The sequence below is a fragment of the Leguminivora glycinivorella genome, chromosome 14 (genome assembly GCF_023078275.1).
Source record: "Leguminivora glycinivorella isolate SPB_JAAS2020 chromosome 14, LegGlyc_1.1, whole genome shotgun sequence".
NCBI classification, from domain to species: Eukaryota; Metazoa; Arthropoda; class Insecta; order Lepidoptera; family Tortricidae; genus Leguminivora; species Leguminivora glycinivorella.
This window is the reverse complement of record NC_062984.1, coordinates 6,519,834-6,527,610: the sequence shown is the minus strand read 5'-3', so window position 1 is coordinate 6,527,610 and position 7,777 is coordinate 6,519,834. Positions and strand designations below refer to the sequence as shown.

The 7,777-nt window shown below is 39.4% G+C and overlaps 1 long non-coding RNA gene across 1 annotated transcript; it reads right to left on the bottom strand.

Annotated features, from left to right (window-relative positions):
- Positions 1-4,140: 4,140 nt before the first annotated feature.
- Positions 4,141-7,282, bottom strand: LOC125233379. Its single transcript, XR_007177849.1, has 4 exons — positions 6,871-7,282; positions 6,272-6,409; positions 5,689-5,825; positions 4,141-5,232 (listed from the first exon to the last, which is right to left on the bottom strand). It is a non-coding gene; the product is annotated as an uncharacterized LOC125233379 (long non-coding RNA).
- Between the last annotated feature and the right edge of the window lie 495 nt (positions 7,283-7,777).

Here is a 7,777-nt window from a genome sequence, read left to right as displayed (position 1 = left end):
CTCTGAATCAGAAACCTATAAGTACCTTGGTATGTCACAGTCGTTGGGTATTGAGGATGTTGGCATTAGACAGTCGGTGAAGGAGCGCTTTTTCAGTCAGCTCACAAAAGTCCTTAACAGTCTTTTGTCAGGAGGCAACAAAGTGCGCGCCTTTAACGCCTGAGTAATGCCTCTACTCACTTACTCTTTTGGCATACTAAGGTGGACACAGACTGAGCTGGACGCCCTGGATCGGAGGGTCCGGTCACTGCTTATCACACACCGTATGTTACACCCGCGCTCGTCTGTTATGAGATTGTACATCCCACGGAAGTGCGGAGGTCGAGGCTTCCTAAACGCCAAAGATCTCCACAACCGGTCACTGCTTATCACACACCGTATGTTACACCCGCGCTCGTCTGTTATGAGATTGTACATCCCACGGAAGTGCGGAGGTCGAGGCTTCCTAAACGCCAAAGATCTCCACAACCGTGAGGTGTACAATCTCAGGGATTACTTCCTTAACAACGAGTGCGGGATGTATCGTGATGTGGTGGCAGTAAACGGAAACCTCACGCCGCTCTCCTTGGCGAAAGAGAACTGGCGCAAACCTGTGGTACTAAGTACTGCGGACCGCAAGGCGGTATGGGAGAGCAAGCAGCTACACGGGCGATTCTACAAGGCCCTCACGGGACCCGATCCCGAATCTGCTCGCATCGGTGAACTGGTTACGATTCGGGGACCTCTTCGGAGAAACCGAGGGTTTTGCCTGTGCAATTGCGAACGAAGTTATGATGACGAACAACTACCGGAAATATATCCTGAAGGAGGGTACGGTCGACATTTGTCGGGCATGCCGCCGTCCCGGAGAGTCACTCAGGCATATCATTTCCGGTTGTTCTCATCTTGCTAACGGCGAGTACTTGCACAAACATAATCTCGTAGCCAGGATTATTCACCAGCAACTTGCTCTTCAATACGGCCTTGTGAACCGCGAAGTACCGTACTACAAGTACTTACCTGCGCCAGTTCTCGAAAATGGTCGTGCCACGCTCTATTGGGATCGATCTATTATCACTGACAGGACTATAGTAGCCAATAAGCCTGACATTGTGATAATAGATCGACCGCAACGCTGGGCAGTGCTCGTTGACATCAATATCCCCCTTGATGAGAATCTCGTGAAAGCCGAGAAGGACAAGTCCAGTAAGTACCTAGACTTGGCTCACGAGATAACCGCCATGTGGGATGTTGAATCAACGATCATTGTTCCGATAGTCGTTTCAGCGAACGGTCTCATAGCGAAGAGTCTCGACCAACATCTTAAGAGACTCTCGCTAGGTGGCTGGATCAAGGGGATGCAGAAGGCGGTGATCTTGGACACAGCACGGATAGTTCAACGGTTCCTCTCTCTGCGGCCCTAACCACCGGCAGCTTGGGCCCTGCCCCGCTGCTGGCGGCACCCTAGGTTAGGTTTTTTATAATATGTTTATATGTTTTTATTGTATATTGTTTTGTAAATGTTTTTATATTTTATTTTTATATACATATTGTAAAACACCTAACCTAAGAAAGAAAATAAATACTGAGAATAATAATAAAAATTAAATTGTTATGGGATGTGACAAGGGAAGGAAAACTTTGATCGTTACATGCTTATATCACAAAAGTGACGATTACAAGCTTATTAAATCGTAATAACCTAATAAACTGCTGTGCAGTTTGGCAGATAAGTACAAAACTTGTTGTAATTTTTTTCTTTGTTTATAACGAAAAAAAAAAAAAAAAAAAAAAAAGTATTGGCAACGTGCGTGACAGAGTGGCGCTGATTGTTATAAATACACGTCATCATGGGCTTGTCCAACATCAATGCCAGCAGCGGCCGTTGGATTGGAACTAACTTTAAACCATAGAATTTAATTTAATATGGAAAAGCCCACAAATTGAGAACAGCACCAGTCATGCACCTAGCGAATAGCTTTTTATACTACTTATAAGCTGCTCCTCCTTTGCTTACAAAAAAGTCTGCCGAAATTCACGGGGGTGAGAAAATAACACACGCAGAATAGTACATTAAAAAAGTGCGTAAAAATGGAAGTACGAAACGAGTGGCGATAAATTAAAACACGACCGAAGGGAGTATTTTAAATCGACACGAGCTACGAATTTCCTTTTGGCACGTGTATCGTGCGACGTTTTTCAGTACAGATGGCCATCCGAAGTTTCGACTTCGCACTAGTGCGTATAAAAACACCATCTGTACTGAAAAAGATTTTTGTCAGTACACACGCACATTTTGATAAAAATATGACACATTATCCTGGTGAATATTATTAGTATAAACTCTATTATAATCGCAATTAAGTTAATTCTTAAAAATGATTGAAGTCTAGTCTCGATGGAGTTTTAATAAGCTTTATAGTCAGTGATCGGAATAGGCAGAGTACATTTACCTACACTTGGTAGAACATATAAAAAGTAGACTTCCTTACGACATTTTTTTTTTGCGTAACTAACGTCCCGGGAACCTACCGTAATTAATATAGTTCTAAATAGGTCAAAATACACTGCAAACTGACCTAACTCGAAAATAAAATATTAAAAAAAACGTTGTTAAACTATTGTCCACTAACTTTTTAACAGATAAATAGTTAATTAAAGAAATTTAAAAACCATGACGAGTGGCGGAAAACAGGGTAGCACGCCCAACTTTTAACTGCCTGTCGGGGGAAATAATTCGTGTATAAGCGAATTTTGGCATAGTTGTAGAGAATGGTGTCTTAATTCACATACTCAAAGTACTCTTGGGTCGGGGTGGTAATGGTGGTATGGAGGGGAAAAGACGGACAATAATAGTTACATTGTACTAACGAGAGTAAGTTGGCTTGCTGGAGCGATTTAAAGAGTCGAGTTAGTAATATTCATACTTCCCGAGTTACGCACAATGTTTTTCATCACACTTGCATTATAAAAAAAAATCTTCTCTGTCCATCTTTTCCTCTCCATATTTCATGATCCCAGATAAAAAGTGAACATATTTTTTTTGTAGAGAATTTTCTGAAGATTACTTGTGTCTTGAAACATTTTTTTCTACGTGGCACAGTTTAAGAAGTATTCACGAAAAACTAAAAAAAGGGACTTTTTCCACCCCCCCCCCCCCCCCTCTACCCGTTATCTCCATCCAAACCCCCGAGTACTTTGAGAATGTGGATTTAGACACCATTCCCTACAATTATACCAAAATTCGCTTATACACGAATTAATTCCGATGAGGTAGGCTTCGTTGAGTGTGCTAGGGGAGGCCTTTGCCCAGCTGTGGGACACAATATAGGCTGTTAAAATAGTATATTATGATACAAGTGCGTAAAAAGGAAGATCGAAACGAGTGGCGATAAATTAAAACACGACCGAAGGGAGTGTTTTAAATCGACACGAGTTACGAATTTCCTTTTCGCACTTGTATCTTACGACGTTTTTCAGTACAGATGAGCCTCCGAACGAAACTTCGGAGTCCGAAGTTTCGACCTGGCATATAATGAACCACTTCTCGCACTAGTGCGTAAAAAAACCACCATCTGTACTGAAAAAATAGTTAATTGTTTTACAAGGGGGCAAAGTTATTGTTTAACTGCACGTGCCAATATTGATACTCGAGCAAGCGAAAGATTCCAATATGGCAAAATAGTACATTACGATACAAGTGCGTAAAAAAGGAAGTTCGAAACGAGTAGCGATAAAAATCTTTAAATCGACACGAGTTACGAATTTCCTTTTCGCACGTGTATCGTACGACGTTTTTCAGTACAGATGAGCCTCCGAAGTTTCGACCTGGCGTATAATGAACCACTTCTCGCACTAGTGCGAAAAAATACCATCTGTACTGAAAAAATACTATCGCAAGGAAGTCATTTCGTTTAAAAATAAATATATCTACTCTGCCTATTCCGATTACTGCTTATAGTACAAGAACTTATTTAGTTAAAAATAGAATAACTAAGGAACTTATAAATTTGGTCTTCTAGAAAAATTTACCGTGTAACAACATGCACTGTCTAACACAGTCCGTTCTCTATTGGGAAAAAGTGAATTTTTGAGTAGAGCATTGGCGTTTAGTATGGGTATTATGTTCTGCAGGAAAACAAGAAAATTTGAGAAGTGTGGGAGGGCAGCCGGGACAGTAACCTGCAGCTCCAACTCCAGGGAATTGGGCTGAATGAACGCACCAGCGATCGACAGCCCGCCTGTATCCGGCCAGGCGTCCCTACACTACATCTACATCTACATGGGTATTATACACGTCCTCCCGAGTCAAACAAGACCGGTAGCCACTTTGAACTCCGTGTCCGAAGGGGGGAGAGGGGGTCAAAGTATGGAGCTCCTGCTGCTCAGAAAAAATTCTGGCCGATTAGTTTGAGCTTTGAGTCAATTTTAGTGTCATTTTTATGTAACTACTTTTTTAGGGTTCCATAGCAAAATATAGCACAATATTTATTAATAATGAATTTTTAGTAGCCACGAAATGCAAACAAAGCCTCATATTTCCGTATTTTTATACTAATCATGATTTTTAAAAAATATTTCTAAAAAGCCTATTTTATTAGTAATCTTTGATGATTCTAATATTTGATGTAAAAAAAATATTGAAAGTACTGCAACGATCGCCATCGCAGCATAGGGGACAGCATAAAGATTTTTAATAATCATTATACTGCGCCCCGAGTGTTACCCACGATCAAGAAGAAGCGACGTGTTAACTTAGGGTATATCGTACTTCCTCCATACTTAATTTTATAAATAATATTTGTTAAGGCACTTGGGCGTGGCGTGAGGAAGTAACAAACACGGTATGCTCACAAACTTTTGCCTTTATAATATTACTGTGATTTTTAATCTTCTTCAATTTAAAAACGAAGCGAACAGTTTAAAAATGACACCAAACTTGACTCGAAAGTTCAAAACTAATAGGCCAGAATTTTTTTTCTGAGTACCGGGAGCTCCATACTTTGACCCTTTCGGACACGGAGTTCTAAGTGGCTACCGGTCCTATTTGACTCAAAAGGATGTATATAATACTCATACCAAACACCATGTCTGTACTCCAATATATACCTCTCTATACAAGCATGCCCAATAGAGAATGGACTAAACAGTACAAACTGACGTCTCTTGAGTTGGGTCTCAGCAGCATGTTGAAACCATTACATGTCTCGAAACTTTCCTCCGTTACATTTGGAAATGTCTGCCTTACAGCACCTGTAAAATTTATAAAATGTTAGAAAACCTTTAGATATATTATTTTAAATCAATTTGTACTAAACGCATATGAATAAGTCTTTTGCAAAAACATCATTTTTGGCACAAGCTTTTTTATCGCCGACTGTACCTTTCTTTCAACAGTTGTCTACTGCTCTCCGAGATGTTTCTAAAAACCCCTTTTACTCAATGGGGATACGACGTTTCATAACAAAGTTCCTATGACCACCTTTCTGCTCCATCATCAGATCAGCGCCATGATACCATAATATTGCATTGTCACATGATTTACATATGCATGCAAAATTTCAGCTCAATCGGAAACCGGGAAGTGGGTCAAATTTAGCTTCTACGTTTTGACCCAAACTAACACTAACACACTAACAAGGCAAGTTGAATAAAAGCTTGTAATAAAAGATGGACATTGCCCTTTATGAAGGGTTCATAAGTACTTACGTTTTAGAACATTCGTCAGTATTAGGGTAGATGATGAAATTGTTTTTCCCTGTCCAGAAGTCATCCCACAAGATTGGTTCCAGACAGCAATTGATGCAGTCCCGTTCCTTGCCTCCTTCTGTTTGCCTTAGCATATCCTAAAAAGAGAAAAGAGAGTCAGTGTTATTCAATCCATAATTACTTCAGCAGAAACGGGCGATTTACTACAGCAGGGGTCAATTCTCCATACAAAAGCTCTCGACTATTTCCTCCCTGGTTTTTTCAACACAGATTATTAATATTTATTATCATTTATATATGTGTCGGACTGTCGTAGGATAGTCAAAATGGGTCAACAATTAGCCAAAAAAACCAAACGGTATGACACAGATTATTTCATTATTATTCAAATCCTCAAATTTCATCCTGATTGATTAAGTTTTAGAGGAGGAAACAGTTGAGAGTGGAACCTCAATTTTTATTCTATAAATCTAGTTAATAACACAAACTAGTAAGAGATTTTTGCTATACCCTTTTCAGGGTCCAAATATGTACATATTGTAAAAATTATATGGTATGCAAATAAAAAACAATAGTATATTACCTAAGATTCCCTAATTGAAAGGGGGAGCTCCTTTCCATTTTAACATTTTCGCTCCTGTTGCCCTTCAATGCAGCCCGTGGAGCAGCCGTGACATACTCCATGTTATTATGAGCAAAAGTAACAAACTCATACCTAAAGCTGAAAATATAAAATTAGTTGAATAAATCAGCATCATTAATATATTTACACAAGTAGAAGTAGTTAGTTTCAATTAGATTTGAATGGTTTTCTCCTCATACCATAAAATTTATTCTATCTAATCTATCTCATATAATCTAATTAACAGGATAACGTTAGAGTGGGCAACATGTCCCACTGCTGCTGGCTTGATTAGGCCTAGATCAGCATACCTAGGGCATTTTATTTTTAAATAACTAAAAACTAAACCAAACAAACAAACTCGACCTAAATCAATAAATAACCAGAACTGGCAGGCAAGCATGGTCGTGCGATAAATGATAAAACATTAGGCCATCCCATGCTTGCCTGCCTGGCGCTAAGAATAAAACACATGGACGCCTAACGCAAAGTGCAGTTAACTCGATAGAACTCATTTCATTCAAAGAATCCATACAAAACTTAAGAAACAAAATACTTACTATATGATCCTGGTCTGCATTCCGTGGGTTTCCACTCCGTTCTATATGTGTCATCCGACCATCTGCTCGTGGTTTCCCGCCACCTCGGCCACCCAGGCTAGGTCTCCACAGCAATACTAGGCGACCCCATTGATCGTCATCTCTGCGAAAAATATAGCCGGTCCATTCCCACTTGAGTTAATCCTTTTTGCAATGTCGGTAACTTTATTGCGTTGGCGAATATCCTCATTTCGAATTCTGTCTCGCAATGAAATTCCTGGCATCGCGCCCTGATAGCTCTTTGCGCCAGTCTGAATTGACGAATTCTTCCAACAGTCAGCGTCCATGTCTCCACGTGTCCACTAAAGTAACACAATTTGTAAAATACCAAAAATTACTTAAAAAACGGACGTCGGCAAAAACTAATTACAAAATTTACAAATCAACAACCATCAAAAAGGTAAGAAAGATGGCGGACTGGTGGCGCACTCGCAGCTCGCACCGCATGTTCGTGGCGTCACAAGGGGCGTCAGGGTTACCAACTTAAATGTTTTACCACTACTTTTTCGTTTTCGCTACAATCCTTACAAAATTTTATAAAAGCAATACTTTGAGAACGAGGTATTTATTTCATTTATTTGTGTGGTATTAAATACGAAATTGCCTATTTTGATTTGATTTCCTAGTAATTAGTCTCATTTATTAGTAAGTATATTTAAAGAAGTATTCATTTACGTAAAATATGCATGCAATGCAATTAAGAAATAACTGACAAATAGTTTTGATACTTTAAATTTTTTCATATTTATTAATTTTTTTTAACACGGAGTTTGTACTAATGGTATCTCGAATAAAAGATAACATATTAAATGATAATGAAAGTTGGAATGCACTGCACTGCACATATTATGTGCTGAGCTGTGCAATA